Raw genomic sequence first — 17,984 nt, 5'->3', positions numbered from 1 at the left:
TCTCATTTTCTCCTCCAACTTCAAAATTGTCCGACATCGTTGTTTTTTGCGCGTTCGCTTTGTAAACACTGGATCGGTACTTCTGCCTACGTCACGCGTGACCTTTCCAACATGATTATGTAATGTGTGGCGCATCACAGAGCAGTGCAAGACGAGCATTTGTGGTTAAAAATGTTTATTTTTATTAGAAAATGACCGATTTCTCTAGATAAGACTCTTATTCCTCGTCTGGGATCATGTAGAGCTCTTTGAAGCTGACATTTGGACCTTCAACCCGTTGAACCCCAGTGAAGTCCACTATATGGAGAAAAATCCTGGAATGTTTTCCTCAAAAACCTTAATTTCTTTTCGACTGAAGAAAGAAAGACATGAACATCTTGGATGACATGGAGGTGAGTTTTAATTTAAACTCAGGAACATGTCAGCGTATTTACCTAGATAGCAGGTGAACTAGCTGCGTTTATTATAGTTTTGTTCAAAATAGATTGATCCTTCGGATTTAAGAATCAATATTGGTTCATCAAAATGATAATCAATTGAAAAATCCATCCCTAATAAATGTTTGCTTAAAGAATGCAGTCAGAATGGGATTTTCTTTATCATGGTAAGATTGATCATATAACTCAGCACCTAGCAAAAGGCTGTTTTGAATAACGAGGTGCTCTGATTTTCCGACTTTATATTGCTCGCGGCAGGACTCAAGCTCGTCACCTGTGCAGTTGAATCGACAACTAGAAGTCCCACATGACGGTTGACATGCTTTAATGCGATCTTCAGTTTTGTAGTGTGCACGTGGCTTAATATCTTCAGTAGGACAAGAAGTCAGAAATGAATTCATGTTCAACAAGTGGCCTTTTGCATTAGATCTGTATTTAGATTTTTGTGTGGAAGAAAGAAATGGTTAGTGTAGGTCAAAAATGTTCATGAGTAATTGTGCGTGATGCTTTTGATCCGTCGCAGGAGTTTTTCCTTGATTAGTCTGAAGTACAAAAGAACTGCTTTCTAAAACATTTTTAATTTTCTGTAATCAACGTGTCAGACTTGCATGCTGCTCTTTGACATACTTTATGATATTTACGTCATAAAAAGCTGAAAATTGACTCTACTAGCCCTGGGAAAAGTCATGGAAATTTCTCAAGTTTAAAACATGTTTGTAGATAATATAATTCATCGGCTAGATGTCATTAAACACAGATTTACTTCATGAAAATCTGAAGACGGTTGTACCTTGTTACTAGAAACTCAACGTATGAGTTATTTGTCAGTCAGGTGTGTCGTGTTTAAAGATGATTTGAGCTTCAGTCAAGCTCTCTTGATTCACGTCTATGTGCTCTTGGTGAAAGATTGTCTATTTCTTCAGGAGAATATCTGATATCCAGCAGTGTGATGTGATCTGTGTCATTTAGTTTGTGATTGTCACGCTAATATGAACAACCAAATTGTCCCGAGAGAGAGGCGACGTCCAAGTGTTGTGGTCAAGATGTTCTGTTCCTGTTGTCACTAATACAGTAGATCGGGGCAGTTGTTTTAGTAAACGAGTGCAGGAATGGGAAAATCAATCTTTGCTAAATTATTCACGAGTGCAGAAACACTTAATTATCAGCTTTTTCAATGATGAATTCTGCTGCTCTGAGTCCTGCTGGCCCTGTTCTGAAGGGTTTGATCTACAATCACTTGTTATAATCAGTGATTGTCAGTGTTTTGAGGTTTGCATGAGATGCTTAATGAATGCCAGTGTTTAGAAATACTAGAGCAACGTCATGTAGAAAAAGAATGAAATGTCTCTTGTTGTTGTTTAAAATGATATGGTGCTTATTTAATTTAATATGTGCTGTTATGTACTCGCATTCACTTAGTCTGTTTGACTGTTTCTTGAAGGTTGTTTATGAATGTAAATGTTGGTTTATTCTGACGTTTGAGAGGATGGTTTATACTAGTCTCAGAGTGTTTGAGAATGTTAGTTTCAACTGCAGAATTTAAACATTCGTGAAGTTCTATATTCAAATATTTAAGCTATTTCATCTAGGAATGCACAATTATGTCAAAAACAAGCTTTGATGGTTTTCCTTGTAATTGTGATTGGATTAATTGACTAATATAATTCTTATTGTGCATATTAAAAAGTAAAATTATGATTACATCTGTGTTGCAATTTATTAATCATGAGAAAATAGTGTCAAATACAGAGTTTCATTTCATACTCCTGTTGCGTTTCTATTTAAATGTGTTGTTGTAACGCTTGATACGACGAATCAGAAGCGTTTAAATTAGTCCGTAAGACAATCAGTAACGACTGCTGCTTGTAATAAATGAATCTGAAGGAGTAAACCAAAATGAAATGCTGGATTTTTCACTGTATTTAAAGTGTTAGTTCACCCAAAAATGAAATTTCTGTCATTAATTATTCGCCCTCATGTCGTTCCACACCTGTAAGACCTTCGTTCATCTTCAGAACACAAATTAAGATATTTTTGATGAAATCCGAGAGGTATATGATTTGTCCATAGACAGCAATATAATCAACACTTTCAAGGTCCAGAAAGGAACTAAAGACATTGTTAAAACAGTCATGTGACTGCAGTGGTTCAACCTTAATGTTATGAAGAGACGAGAATACTTTTTGTGCGCAAAAACAAAACAAAAATAACCACTTTATTCAACAATCTCTTCTGTGTCATTCTCATATGTTTACATCCAGCGCTTCCAGGTTCTGCGTCAGAACACTGACTCATTATTGGCCGGCTCCTGCGTCAGCATTACACGCATGCATCGTGCTGATCACGTGATAAGCTTTGGCCAATACTGAGCCGGCATTCGGAAGCCTTCACTGCGTCACCTGCGTAAGATAATGGGAGGGAAGAGAAGAGATTGTTGAATAAAGACGTTATTTTTGTTTTGTTTTTGCGCACAAAAAGTATTCTCGTCTCTTCATAACATTAAGGTTGAACCACTGCAGTCACATGACTGTTTTAACGGTGTCTTTTGTACCTTTCTGACACTCAAGACTAAAACATAAATTTTTACTTTCAGGAGAAAACTATCCAAAGTGTCCATCTTGCCTGAATCCACTGTCCATTAAACATACTTTACTGGACTGTAACACTTCTACCCTTTTAAGAAAATTGTTTTATTCTGTTGATTCTTTTGAAGAGGTTTTTAACCAAGTAAATCCAAATTTAGTTTTAAGGTTTTTAGGAAAAATTAATCTTAAACATCTTATTTATTTTTTTTTTTTAACTAAACCTCTCTCTCGCCACGAATATAGTCATAGAAGCTGGCATGGCGTTAAAAAAGAAAAAAAGAAAGAAAGTTCCTTTCTGGACCTTGAAAGTGTTGATTATATGAAAGTGTTGATTATATTGCGAGTCATAAACCTCTCGGATTTCATCAAAAATATCTTAATTTGTGTTCTGAAGATGAACGAAAGTCTTACGTGTGTGGAACAACATGAGGGTGAGTAATTAATGGCAGAAATGTAATTTTTGAACTAACTAAAACAAGTTTTTCTTATTGCTTTCTATATTTGCCGTTACATTTACAGTATATTTACATATATATTGTATACAGTGTTTAATCTGTGCCACAAGTTTCATAATGAACAAAAAATATTTTAAAACTTATCATAATAACATAAAAGTTCTCTAACGTTGATATGTGCCATTGCTTTGGCAAAGCATCTGTCAAACGAACTAAAATCAAAAGCATGAAATGACTTTGTGGCCTTATTAAATCACAAAAGACTGTGATTTAATTAAATGAGTATATAGTCTGTTTGTGCTTTGTGTTTCAAAGTGAAGTGCGCACTTTGCTCATGCGATCAGCTCGTGATCCGGTGTTTTCCGTGTTAGAACAGCTCAGTTCGCAGTGAATGAATGCAGTGAACTCCATCTCTAAATGTGCTGAGTTTAGCGTACATTAGCGGTCACCAGTTACGCATTATTTTCACATTTGCATAAGATGATTACAGCATTTTACTAGATTTGTAATGAGACGCGTTTGTAAAGTTTTCCACCAAAATAAATCTCAGCTCAAGGGTTTTTCTCTTGCAAGTGAAGAAATCAGGACAAAATTATTGTAATTTCCCCACTGTTGTGTCAAGTAAAATAATATACTTTTCATTTGCAATTAATTTTACAATATATAGGCTAGTAGTGTCATAGAAATAATAATTATAACTATTTTATTCTAGTTGTTTGTCTTCCTAAAACAGCAGTGTGAATGTAATGTAGAATGAGACACTATATCACAACTAAAAAGAGAGTTGAGTCAATGTTCAGACTTTTTTTCTTTGTTTGATTTTTACACTGAACAGGGGTTGGAGCTCTTAATTTTGAACTGTGCACCAGACTGATGAATTTACCTTTTAAATGTAAAAAAATAGGCGAGTCGCGACATACAGGGAAATACTGTATATAACATTGTATGTATTTTACAAAGTGAAAGTAGCATTTATTTGACCAAAATTCCTTCTAAATAGCGCCGTGAATGTATAGAGGGTATGCATTGACATCACTTTCCCGCCGGAACACGCCCCCTCAGCCAGACTGAGTGGCAAAAGAGCTGCTGCATGACTGGATTTAATAGGGAAAACTGCGAAAACGTGAGTAAAACGAGTATTGACATGCAGCCAGGAATCATGTTTCCAGACATTTAAATGTGCCTGATTTCAACTCCGGGGAAATACATAAAGCAGTTTTGCCTGTGAATGCTTAAAGGGTTAGTTCACCCAAAAATGAAAATTCTGTCATTAATTACTCACCCTCATGTCGTTCCACACCCGTAAGACCTTCGTTCATCTTCAGAACACAAATTAAGATATTTTTAATGAAATCTGATGGCTCAGTGAGGCCTGCATTGAAAGCAAGTTAACTTAGACTTTCAAACGCCCAGAAAGGTACCAAAAACATATTTAAAACAGTTCATATGACTACAGTGGTTCAACCTTAATGTTATGAAGCCACGAGAATACTTTTTGTGTACAAAAAAAACAAAATAACGACTTTATTCAACAATCTCTAGTGATGGGTGATTTCAAAACACAGTTTCATGAAGCTTCAAAGCTTTACGAATCATTTGTTTTGAATCAGTGGTTCGGAGGAATGCCAAAGTCACGTGAACCATTGAATTTTCGAAACACTTATGATGTAACGAAGCCTCGTTTACTGAAATCACTTGACTTTGGCACTCTGAACCATTGATTCGAAACAAAAGATTCGTAAAGCTTCGAAGTAAATCCAGTATAGGTAGGTCTAAATCCCGGTGATCACTTATATCAATGTTATATCATCCAGTCTTAAAACTTGTATAGTTTTGTCAGTGTTTATTTAAAAACACCAAATTATGCAGAATATAAGATGGTAAATATTTAATTGATGAGTTGTCAATACAATATATAAAAATACAACATATAGGGTATGATTTTTACCCCAAAAAGCATATTTACAAAATTATAACTGCAAATCCTCATTTCGCTGTCTGGAGTCCAGTTGTTTCTGTGAATTGACCCTTCGACAGGAGTTTGATTGACAAGCGATCTAACCAATCATAACGCCGAATCCACCGTTTTGTCCGACAAAGCAGTCAGGAGTTTGAAGATTAACCTCGGTGGACTTGAACTTGAAAAATGGTGTGTTTGAAACAACATTCCTTCTGATGTTCATCCGTGTTTATTTGATGCCATGAATTAACTAGTAGGAAGAGATGGTCGGTTCACGAGCCGCTTGAGCTGAGGCGCTACAGCAATCTGTCACAACACAAAACGGTTTTTATTGTTCGAATTTCTTAAATTACACAATTTGAAAGCTGGGACTTTGTATAATATCATAAGTAACCTGCTCTGTCTTGTCTGTCGACGTGTTGTCAGTGTCCTCTTTGCTCCGATGTATTTTTCACTCTGTGTGGCGTGACCGCGCCATGGCTTGTCGGACAAAGCAACAGTAACTAAGGGGGCCGGGTCTTTGCGACGGGTTAATTGCAGCAATCCTCTTTAGCTTTCGGCAGTCTGTAAAAATATACCTCAGGTTTCTTGTCAAACCTATTTGTACAGTCAGTCGCACAGCTCTTTCCCATTTTGGATGTGTTTTGTGTGTTTCTCGTGGCATTCACACTGAAAACCAATGCTGCCACTCAGTCTTTGTGCCACTCAGTGGGCATAACCGCAGTCACTCCGGCCGACGGGGACGTCACGTGCGTACTCTCTTTACATAGCGCAGGTAATGTTTATATGGTTGCCAACAAATGGCTCGCTACATTCTATTCAGAATATTCCATCGCATATTGACTAAATATCTTCTGTACATTTTGGCTTTTCCCCAAGAAACAGGCAAGAACGAACCTGCCGTCCTCCATGATTCCTATTCTTTAAGACAGTAAAGCACTTGAACACAACAAACTTGTAATTACAGCTTCATAAGTGGGAAGTAGGACATTTCCGATAGCACAAGAAGGCAGCGTAAATCAGAATACAGCCATAATCGCGATCTCAGTTACATTTGTGATTAATTATGCAGCACTACTCTCAGCTATAAATACAAGTGAAGTTCAGTTTAAAATCTGTTCTGTAGATCTATTCTCCAAAAAACATGTAATAGATTCAGTCTGGGATGCTCTGGAAAATGACACATCTGTTGTTATTGCAGTGTTCTTGGACTCATAATGGACCTTCAGCCCATCATACCTGTTGAAGCACATCTTTGCTGCACGTATTATCCATTCAGTACACGTTTTGAGTCATCCATCAGATAAAGGCTGTTAATCTGAAGTTAGTAAAAGACTGGTAGATAATCACACATTGAGAGATTAATTACCCCTCTGCATTTGTGCTCTCACAGTTATAAAAGCACGTATGTGCATCTGATTAAAGAAACGTCTCATGGGTTTCAGATTTTAATAATCAGTTTCCCCTCAGCCGAGTTCAGAAAACAACCCCAGATCTAAAGTTGCACTTCAACATTGTGTGTTGTGGACTGTAATGCGGTTTGGCGCAGTCCTCCCACATATGAGATGGCGGGTGTTCGGTCATATTTAGCTGGAAGGGCTGCTGTAATATTGATAAGGAGTCGTATCACGATTGTTTGTGAACCTGAACATGGCGTACACTCCGGATCCGCTGCCGGCCTCCGTGTCGGAGCTGTCCTGAGGTTGTATTATGGTGTGCATGTGTGTGGTTTTGGTTTTTTTTTTGTTTTTTTTTCTTGAGAGATTTGAAGAGCTATTTATAGACGCCTGCTGGAGCAGGAGCATGTGCTGCGCCTCCCTCCCTCCCGCTCGCTCATCTTTGCCTCCCAGATCCATGATGCTATTAGATTCTCCTTCCTCATCTCACACCTTTCTTCCTCTAATTCCTGCTTTTTCTTTTCATCTGTTGTTCTGTCCTCGTTTTCTGTTTCCTCTGCTCTCTGCTTTTCCTCGCTGCTTTCGGCACGACCACCCCTCCCTCCTTCCCTGTGGATTTCTGCTTGTGAATTATTAATGGTTGCTGGATGGCAGTGACTGGGGGCAACACTAAGATTCGGAGCTCTTACGGAGGATAACCGTCAGTTATCTGCCTTGAGATAGGACAGGGAATGAGACATGACCGTAGACAGACAGGGACACCACCATGTTTCATTGACGCTGTGTGTGTGTGTGTGTGTGCGCAGAACTACACGCTTTCAAAAACCAGTCGGTCTTAAATAGTGATACACCAAAATAAATTTTTACCAAAATTAAAGTTTGGGTACTGTTTTTATTTTTTTCCGGAATACAAGTCACATTTGAAATGTGCTGCACCTAAAACCCAAAGTATAATTCGGTCATCTGCGCACCGTCCGCATGACATAATTTTCATCATCAGGAGGGTCCATGGACGTCCGCACACTCCGTCCGCGTGCATCCCAATTTTTGATACCGCATGGGCGGTCCGCGTACAACAGCGCAAGTGACTTGAGTGCTTGAAAACGGCAGTCGACTAGATGCCTAGTGCGCCCTCTCCGAACGCGTCTTTCCACGCTCACGGCCAAAGGAGTATACTTTGAGCGGCTTCATTTAGGCTCGGAGTTTATGTTGTTCATAATGAATGGCACTCTTATTTATTAGGGCCCTATGATTTCCGTGATGCAGAAAATGCGGAATCCAGTCTAAAAACTAAATTTACTGTATAACGTTTAATGTCACGGAATTTGTCAAATTTTTGATGACTAAATCCAAAGTAGGTCAGTACGCTTAAATGAAATTGTTATATAGACTGGTGTCTGTGAATATTAAACCACAAAAAGACTATTTAAATATGAATCTGCATGTGAATGAATGGCGCAGACGCAAATTTTAACAGTAAAGCTCTGCTGTGCAGCACTTTCTTTGCCAAAAAAGTTCGTATGATTAAAAGATAAATTAAATAAATGTTTTATGCCTTCGATTGCCATAAAAATAACAAAATAAAGTACACAACAGAATTTCTGAAAAAACAAAACATTTCATGGATATGATTTAAAAAAAAAAAAAAAAAATTAATATATTTTGTTAGTTTTATGATTTCAATTAATTTAGACATGGTTTTTGATTACAAAAATTTAATTCAACAATTAAAATGGAGTCCAAAAAAAAAAAAAAGTGCGGAGCTTTAACAGCTCGCGCTTCGGTCGCTCAACAACAACAAAGCTGGAGAATCTCACGCAGCCAAAATGAGGATTGTCAGTAACGGTGTTCAGCCTTACATTGTTCAAACCGGAGTCGACACTGATGGAGAGACTCAGGAAGAAGTTACAACTTTTAGACGTTTCTGAATGGTTAGTGGATAAATTTATGTAGTTGCTGTGGAGTTGATTCAACTCATCCACTAGCATGTGCCGTCATGTTATCTGTGTTTTTTTTCTCTCTCTCTCAACAATTCAAATTTGACCCAGAACGACTTATAGTGAGATGTGACTTATTTTCCAGAAAATATGGTAATTAAATTTAGGCAAGTGTCGGTGATGTATTAAACCATTCATAGTAAAGTTTGTTGGAAACGAGCCAAAATGCATCATCGGAGAAGCACTAATTAAACATCACTGTTTTTCGTCAATGATTTCGGCACTTCAAAACTAATTTAGAAAATTCAAAATTTTGGTGCATTTTTAGTTTTAAAAGAATAGTTCAGCCTCAAATTTGCCCTCATGTCATTCCAAGCTGTTGTTTTGTTTGTTGGAGCACAACAGGTGAACTTTAGAAGATCTTCATGCAGATCTTTTCCATACAGCAACAGTTTGTAGTCTGCCAAGCTCAAAAACAAGGCAAAGAAACACAGTAAACACCATAAAAGTGTCTGTAATCCAGACAGGCTTTCACAGATGTGGTCACGGTAAACTTTTGTGCTGAAAGTGCTATGCAAAAATTCTTTAAAAAATTAATGAGGATGAGTAAATAATGACACAAACTCTTCAGTACGAGGTGAGCGCTGGAAGGGTTGTTTCCAACAGTAATGTCTGTCCTCTTTCTGGAGATGGACAGTAAAAGCAACAGAGACAGACAGCACAAATACGCACGCACATCTCCAGTTTCTATTGATCTGCAATAAAGCACTACGCTCTCCAGGATTTTCTTCCCAGCTGGTTTTGCTTCGATGCACAGATTTCGCATCAGGTGGTGACCCACATAACACATTGTCATAAGCTGTTGACTCTTGTAAAGTTGGACTCGTGGCTGATTGATAAATGAGCATTTTCCTCATCTTCTGTAGGTTTGCAGTTGGTTGTAGCATCTATTATGCCTCCTTCTTTCACAAGATGTAATATAAGTGTCTGGTGTCTCCAGAATGTGTCTGTGAAGTTTCAGCTCAAAATACCCCACAGATCATTTATTATAACTTGTTAAATTTGCCCCTATTTGGGTGTGAGCAAAAACACGCCGTTTTTGTGTGTGTCCCTTTAAATGCAAATGAGCTGCTGCTCCCGCCCCCTTTCCAGAAGAGGGCGGAGCTTTAACAGCTCACGCTTCGGTCGCTCAACAACAACAAAGCTGGAGAATCTCACGCAGCCAAAATGAGGATTGTCAGTAACGGTGTTCAGCCTTACATTGTTCAAACCGGAGTCGACACTGATGGAGACTCAGGAAGAAGTTACAACTTTTAGACGTTTCTGAACGGTTAGTGGATAAATTTATGTAGTTGCTGTGGAGTTGATTCAACTCATCCACTAGCATGTGCCGTCATGTTAATCTTTTGTGTTGAATTGACCCTCGTTTGTGAAGCAGTCCGGCGTAAAATGACGGCATGACAACAACACTCTACTACAACAACTCTTCCTCTTCTCTAAAGCAGCCCAACATGGCCCCGCCTCCTTTGTTGTGTGTTCTCGGGGGCGGGGTTTATGTAAATTTTAGGGTTAGTGATGCCACTAACCCAGGAAGAAGCTCATTGTAGTCCCTACCAGTTTGTTGTAGTCCTTAAACAGAGAATTCTGTAAAAGAAAATATCTCCCTTTGCATTGAACTTTGAGTGTCGTAACTTTGCAGATGTTGTTTATGATCAAACAGCAACATTACACACTAACTAAAGTTAAAGTCAAATCATAATCAGCCACCCCTTTAAAGTAAAGCCGACACCACGTGTTGTAAAGAATGTTGAAACTAAGTTTTCATACACTTTCTCTTATACAAATATATTATTTTTTAATCTATAATGTGGAAGAATCCTGTCTTTGTCAAATACCCATGTTCATTTATCTAGCGTGTCGTTTTCATGAGTGTCGAGTTTCTCATCAGTGCATTTACGCTGTCTGAGAGCGAATGAAGGAGACGGGAGGGAGGATGAATAAATGAGCGCATGCTCACTCTCAGAGAGAGATAGATAGAGAGAGAGAGAGAGGCTGTGCTTCATTCAGAAAAAGCAGGGGGGGCGTCAGGAAAGGAGTGAGGGAGGAAGCTAAGCGGAGAGGTGGAGATCTGTCTGTTCTCTGTTAGAGTGGACTGAAATGCGTTCGCTGCTGCCTCGGAGCCGCAAGCACCTAATGATGCGGGGAGATCAGCGCTAAATCAGCCGATATAGTAAGCGGTGTGTGTGGTGCATATGTGCAGGCGTGCATGCATGTGAAAAGTCTCAGTGAAGGGATGCTTATGAGTGTATTGCATCTATCAGTGATTTTAAAATCACACTGTGAAATGTTCTACTTATGACTAAACCGTCAGGTGCATTATGGGAAATGTAGTTGTAAGCTCTGTAAGGTGCGAGACGGGTGAAAATGGGTGAGAGAGTTTGGAAGAGATGCGCGGAAGTTTCATGTAAGTCTGTTTAAAAATGTGAATCCGAGCTGTTTGTCTCCATTCAGAAATCCGCAGCTTTCTGACACATGCCGTCGGTTTTGACATCATTTGCTGACGTCAGGTGGAGCTGTTAGAGGTGAATGAGCTGTATCGTTTTCTTGCATGCAGAATCGTTCTTGTGAATGTTCAGCTTGAATGATATGCTTCAATGCTTCACGTCTCAGTGGAAGTGTAAGTGTGTGTTGATGAGCGACAGGCTTCGGTGTGGGTCAGTCGGTCGTGGGTGTGCGTGTTCAGTATTGCAAGCGCTCCCTGTCTGCCCACTCGCGTGCAGGTCGATAAAGAGAGCGTGTTTGCTGAGGTAATGAGGAATTCCCTTTCACTGTGTCCTTGCGTCCTCGTCACCCACACTGGGGGCGAATCGCTGCAGGAGAGAAAGGCATCATTCATGTCACGCCGCTGCCGCCGCCGCCGATGAGAGGTGTGTGTCAGAGCGGAGGAGATGAGAACGCACAGGACATCAGGAGGAGGCACAGGGGAGATTCACAAGAACTTTGTTCATAAAGGAACTGAGATTTAAAGGGTTAGTTCACCCAAAAATGAAAATTCTGTCATTTACTCACCCTCATGTCGTTCCGAACCCGTGAGACTTTCTGTCCCTCTATTGACAGTCTATGCAGCTACCACTCTGACGCTTCAAAAAGTTCGTAAAGGTATCGTAAAATTAATCCATATGAACCAAGCGGCTTAGTCCAAATTTTTTGAAGAGACACGGTCGCTTTATCTGATGAACGGCTTCAATTTAGGCTTTTATTCACATATAATCGTTCATCAACGCACACATCAGATATGGTAAACAGAAACTCAAACGTGCTTGCTTGATGTGCGAGAACCAATGAGGTTCTTTCTCGTGTTACGCAGCACGTTTGAGCTTCCGCGAGGACCAATGAGGTTCGTTCTCGTGTTACGCAGCACGTTTGAGCTTCCGCGAGGACCAATGAGGTTCGTTCTCGTGTTACGCAGCACGTTTGAGCTTCCGCGAGGACCAATGAGGTTCGTTCTCATGTTACGCAGCACGTTTGAGCTTCTGTGAGAACCAATGAGGTTCGTTCTCGTGTTACGCAGCACGTTTGAGCTTCCGCGAGGACCAATGAGGTTCGTTCTCGTGTTACGCAGCACGTTTGAGCTTCAGCGAGAACCAATGAGGTTCGTTCTCGTGTTACGGAGCACGTTTGAGCTTCAGCAAGAACCAATGAGGTTCATTCTCGCGTTACGCAGCACGTTTGAGCTTCCTCAAGAACCGATGAGGTTCATTCTCGCGTTACGCAGCACGTTTGAGCTTCAGCAAGAAGCAATGAGGTTCGTTCTCGTGTTACGCAGCACGTTTGAGCTTCAGCAAGAACCGATGAGGTTCATTCTCGCGTTACGCAGCACGTTTGAGCTTCCTCAAGAACCGATGAGGTTCATTCTCGCGTTACGCAGCACGTTTGAGCTTCAGCAAGAAGCAATGAGGTTCGTTCTCGTGTTACGCAGCACGTTTGAGCTTCAGCAAGAAGCAATGAGGTTCGTTCTCGTGTTACGCAGCACGTTTGAGCTTCCGCGAGGACCAATGAGGTTCGTTCTCGTGTTACGCAGCACGTTTGAGCTTCCGCGAGGACCAATGAGGTTCGTTCTCGTGTTACGCAGCACGTTTGAGCTTCCGCGAGGACCAATGAGGTTCGTTCTCGTGTTACGCAGCACGTTTGAGCTTCTGTGAGAACCAATGAGGTTCGTTCTCGTGTTACGCAGCACGTTTGAGCTTCCGCGAGGACCAATGAGGTTCGTTCTCGTGTTACGCAGCACGTTTGAGCTTCAGCGAGAACCAATGAGGTTCGTTCTCGTGTTACGGAGCACGTTTGAGCTTCAGCAAGAACCAATGAGGTTCATTCTCGCGTTACGCAGCACGTTTGAGCTTCCTCAAGAACCGATGAGGTTCATTCTCGCGTTACGCAGCACGTTTGAGCTTCAGCAAGAACCGATGAGGTTCATTCTCGCGTTACGCAGCACGTTTGAGCTTCCTCAAGAACCGATGAGGTTCATTCTCGCGTTACGCAGCACGTTTGAGCTTCAGCAAGAAGCAATGAGGTTCGTTCTCGTGTTACGCAGCACGTTTGAGCTTCAGCAAGAACCGATGAGGTTCATTCTCGTGTTACGCAGCACGTTTGAGCTTCCTCAAGAACCGATGAGGTTCATTCTCGTGTTACGCAGCACGTTTGAGCTTCAGCGAGAACCAATGAGGTTCATTCTCGCGTTACGCAGCACGTTTGAGCTTCCTCAAGAACCGATGAGGTTCATTCTCGCGTTACGCAGCACGTTTGAGCTTCAGCAAGAAGCAATGAGGTTCGTTCTCGTGTTACGCAGCACGTTTGAGCTTCAGCAAGAACCGATGAGGTTCATTCTCGTGTTACGCAGCACGTTTGAGCTTCAGCAAGAAGCAATGAGGTTCGTTCTCGTGTTACGCAGCACGTTTGAGCTTCCTCAAGAACCGATGAGGTTCATTCTCGCGTTACGCAGCACGTTTGAGCTTCAGCAAGAACCGATGAGGTTCATTCTCGTGTTACGCAGCACGTTTGAGCTTCCTCAAGAACCGATGAGGTTCATTCTCGTGTTACGCAGCACGTTTGAGCTTCAGCGAGAACCAATGAGGTTCATTCTCGCGTTACGCAGCACGTTTGAGCTTCCTCAAGAACCGATGAGGTTCATTCTCGCGTTACGCAGCACGTTTGAGCTTCAGCAAGAAGCAATGAGGTTCGTTCTCGTGTTACGCAGCACGTTTGAGCTTCAGCAAGAACCGATGAGGTTCATTCTCGTGTTACGCAGCACGTTTGAGCTTCAGCAAGAAGCAATGAGGTTCGTTCTCGTGTTACGCAGCACGTTTGAGCTTCAGCAAGAAGCAATGAGGTTCGTTCTCGTGTTACGCAGCACGTTTGAGCTTCCGTGAGAACCAATGAGGTTCGTTCTCGTGTTACGCAGCACGTTTGAGCTTCCGCGAGGACCAATGAGGTTCGTTCTCGTGTTACGCAGCACGTTTGAGCTTCCGCGAGGACCAATGAGGTTCGTTCTCGTGTTACGCAGCACGTTTGAGCTTCCGCGAGGACCAATGAGGTTCATTCTCGTGTTACGCAGCACGTTTGAGCTTCTGTGAGAACCAATGAGGTTCGTTCTCGTGTTACGCAGCACGTTTGAGCTTCTGTGAGAACCAATGAGGTTCGTTCTCGTGTTACGCAGCACGTTTGAGCTTCCGCGAGGACCAATGAGGTTCATTCTCGTGTTACGCAGCACGTTTGAGCTTCCGCGAGAACCAATGAGATTCATTCTCGCGCGTCAAGCAAGTGCGTTGAGCTTCTGTTTATATTTGCTTATCAATGTTTATATTTGAATAAAAGCATAAATTCAGTCTGTTCATCATATAAAGTTATCGCGTCTCTTCAGAAAATTTTGGACTAAACCGCTTAATTTATATGGATTAGTTTTATGATCTCTTTATGAACTTCTGAAGTGCCAAAATGGTAGTTGCGTAGCTGTCAATGGAGGAACTGAAATCTCTCAGATTTCATTAAAATTTCTTCATTTGTGCTTCGAAGATGAGCGAAAGCCACCAACCCTCTTTCGGGTTTGGAACAACATGAGGGTGAGTAATTGATGCTTGCTTTCATTTTTGGGAAAACCCTTAGATTTATGATTATGAACTCAAAATATTTTTATATATTAAAAAAAATGCACAGATGAATTTATTCGTGTTATCACGCAGACATGTATGTTCCCCTGCAGAGCCCGAAACCTCTGTGTGCTTCTCCACCTGATCCTCACGCAAACACACATGGGTTATTTTTGAACATAGTGTGCCAGAACACAGTGTCAGTGAGGGAGAGAAACAAAGAGCGAGAGAATCCTCAGCAGAGATGGGAATAAAGCGAGAGAAATGGAGACTGCACAGTGCTGCTCTCCTGAATAAAGTATCTGTGTCTATAAATAACATGCAGCGCTCACAGACTGTTATTTAGCCACATTTTCCTTCCTCATCCTGTAACAGGGATTTGATCGTTCGCCTTTTCATTTTGCAGCATGTACAGGCTTTATTATTAAGGAACAGAGCGGTTATTTTCAAACTAATCACGTTTGATGGCTTGGGTGTGTTAACTGTCTGTTTGGAGACTGTTTTTGGATAGCTGTACAGCTTTCTGTTACGATGGTTGCTGCGAATATATATTTCAGAGTGAAGCGCGGTGCTGTGTTTATTTGCACACGTGCACTCGTGTTTTCAGCGTCTCAGAGCGACTCTGTTCACAGTAAATGATGCTTGTTTAGGTTGCAAACAAGCACAGGAAATCTGGAGCTTTTTTAATCCCATTTTAAATTTATTATTAGAAAAATCCAAATTCAATCACTCAGACAAGCACCATTTACAATTTCTTCTAAAAATGTAGATCAGTAATAGACTTGTTGTCAATTTTGTAACATGTGGTAAATTGTTTTTGCACACTGGTCTAAAGAAAGGCCTGTGTAACTAATCTCACCTGATGACTAGTCAATTTAGTCAGCCATCATTATTAATCCCCCCCCGTTAACCATGTTTTCTCTTCTCTGAGCTCATTTTAATACATTCAGTCCAAATCCTGCACATTCTCCACCATAATTTATGCAGAAAATGTGTTAAAATCGTGTGGCTCTGTCCCTGCCCTCATGAATATTAATGAGATGAATTAGTTTTGAATGACGCGTAGAACAGCTGACGGATTGTGAAGAACTGAGTTGCTCGACATATTGCTCATGACTCACACAGCTTCTGACAACGACACGCAAGATGTCCGAGCTCTGAGTCAACATGTTCCCCGAAAATAAATATTTAGCCTTTTGTTATCTTGTTATCGAGCTGTGACAGAAATTACCCAGCTCTCATTTAGCTCAATAGACTGAATATATCGTGCTGGCCTGGAGACCAATTGTGTCTCATTTGCAACATGCCGCACAATCCGGTCCGTTTATAATCATCGCAGTTATCGTAACCCGATTCAGTGGAAAAGATGTAGTGCAAACACTAGATCTTGAATTCTTTCAAACAGCTATAAATGAGTAAATTAGTGCATAACTTGGGCTAAAAAGTTGTCACAGTTGTGCACAAGACTCATGATGTGAAAATGAGAAGCCACATGAGGACCATTTCGTAACTTGTATTAGTTAAAAATCCACATTATTGCGTGTTTGTTAAAGGTGGAGGTGTTTTGGCACACTGCTCTCTTTCAGGTCCTCTGTGGGCGTTTATTATGCTGTTGATCTGGATGGTTCTGCCTCAGTGCTGTTGTGTAGAAGGTGTGGTTGAGTTTCTTTAGGTTCTTCTCACTTGCTGTGAACCCGCCGTCATTCACCGGCCATCTGCTCATGTGACGCGCCGCCTGACAGATCTGATCCTCATCCACTGTGAATCGTCAGATCTGATGCGACACGTTAAATGTCACAAATGGTGGTAACAGTTTACAACAAGGTTTCATTAGTTAACATGAACTAAAAACATGAACCTCTATATGTCAATTATTCTGTATGTTGTTATTATTGGCTCTTTGACAAATTTCGTTTGTTCCTTTTTTGCATAAATGCAAAAATAAAAAATGTAAATGTTACATTTATTCTAAATTGGAGCTGGTTAATTTTGGGAAAAAACTAAAATTATTGATCTTAAAATGCAATTTCTAGGTTTGCTGTCCTTGTGTGGTTTTACAAAATTTGGTCATTTATATAAATTTGCTAATAATAATAATAATAATAATAATAATAATATATTATTAATTTATTGTTATTATTAATATTTATTGTAATTAATAATATAATAATAAAATTGTTGTTTATTTTATGGTAATAATAATAATAATAAGCATCATAATAATAATAATAATAAAATAATTAATAAAAAAATATAATAATTAATATTATTAATTAATATAAAATTAATATTTTATAATTAGTTAATAAACAATTCATTATTATTTTTACTATTATATAATACAAAGTAAACAAAATAAAACTAAATATTAAACAAAATAAGATTACTTTTAAGAAAAATAATATAATAATTTTATTTTACAGTAAAATTACAATGTTAAAATTATGAATAATAATAACAATTATTTTTTATTATTATTAATATATAAAACAATAAACTAAATAAAAAAAAATATTAAACAAAATAAGAGATTACTTAAAATTACTTAAATTAAGAAAAATAATAGTTTTTGTACAGTAAAATTACAATGTTAAAATTACGAAAACTAAAATTGCAGTGCTAATGATATGGGGGAAAACGCTAAATGTGCAGCGCATGTTTATGTAATTAAACTGAAGCTATTTAATTATCGTACTAAGCCATATTGGGATTTCTCATTTTTATTTCGATGAATCGTACAGCTTTATTCTGGTTCAGTTTAAATAATCATATATATAATGTGGTAATTTTTCCATTTTTGTCTGTTTTTGTGTTTCTATTTTAGGTGAGTTAAAACTATATTTGCTTTATTCATAAATGCACATGAATTGTCAACATACATGACCATGTGTGCATGTTTCAGGCATATGTTACCAGTGCATTAAATGCATGTTTTGGCGTTTTATCTTTATGGCATGATGGATTTTACATTGAGAGGATTCATGTTTCTTCCTGATAACTTTCCCAGTAAAATGAACTAATATACGATCGATCAGTTTGTAAGCGTCACTGTCTGCATTGTTGTGCCTCA

At 39.6% G+C, this 17,984-nt stretch overlaps 2 protein-coding genes across 14 annotated transcripts in view; both read left to right on the top strand.

Moving 5' to 3' along the window:
* LOC127513881 (R3H domain-containing protein 2) overlaps positions 1 to 17,984 on the top strand; it is a 56,020-nt gene that overhangs the window by 1,356 nt on the left and 36,680 nt on the right. For 2 of the 12 annotated variants that reach the window (XM_051896013.1, XM_051896012.1), the window contains exon 2: positions 4,478 to 4,600. The exons of 9 other annotated variants lie outside the window; for them this stretch is intronic. The gene's annotated coding sequence lies outside the window, so the exon portion shown is untranslated. Of the gene's footprint in view, positions 1 to 4,477; positions 4,601 to 10,840; positions 11,002 to 17,984 lie in introns of those variants that run through there. One more of the 12 variants, XM_051896016.1, reaches the window with a different exon arrangement.
* The window catches only part of LOC127513884 (neurexophilin-2), a 201,389-nt gene continuing 188,027 nt past the window's right edge, over positions 4,623 to 17,984 (top strand). Inside the window, exon 1 of one of the 2 annotated variants that reach the window (XM_051896027.1) lies at positions 4,623 to 8,679. The gene's annotated coding sequence lies outside the window, so the exon portion shown is untranslated. Of the gene's footprint in view, positions 10,018 to 17,984 lie in introns of both variants that reach the window. The other variant, XM_051896026.1, reaches the window with a different exon arrangement.

The sequence above is a fragment of the Ctenopharyngodon idella genome, chromosome 6 (genome assembly GCF_019924925.1).
Source record: "Ctenopharyngodon idella isolate HZGC_01 chromosome 6, HZGC01, whole genome shotgun sequence".
NCBI classification, from domain to species: Eukaryota; Metazoa; Chordata; class Actinopteri; order Cypriniformes; family Xenocyprididae; genus Ctenopharyngodon; species Ctenopharyngodon idella.
This window is presented reverse-complemented; position numbering and strand designations above follow the sequence as displayed.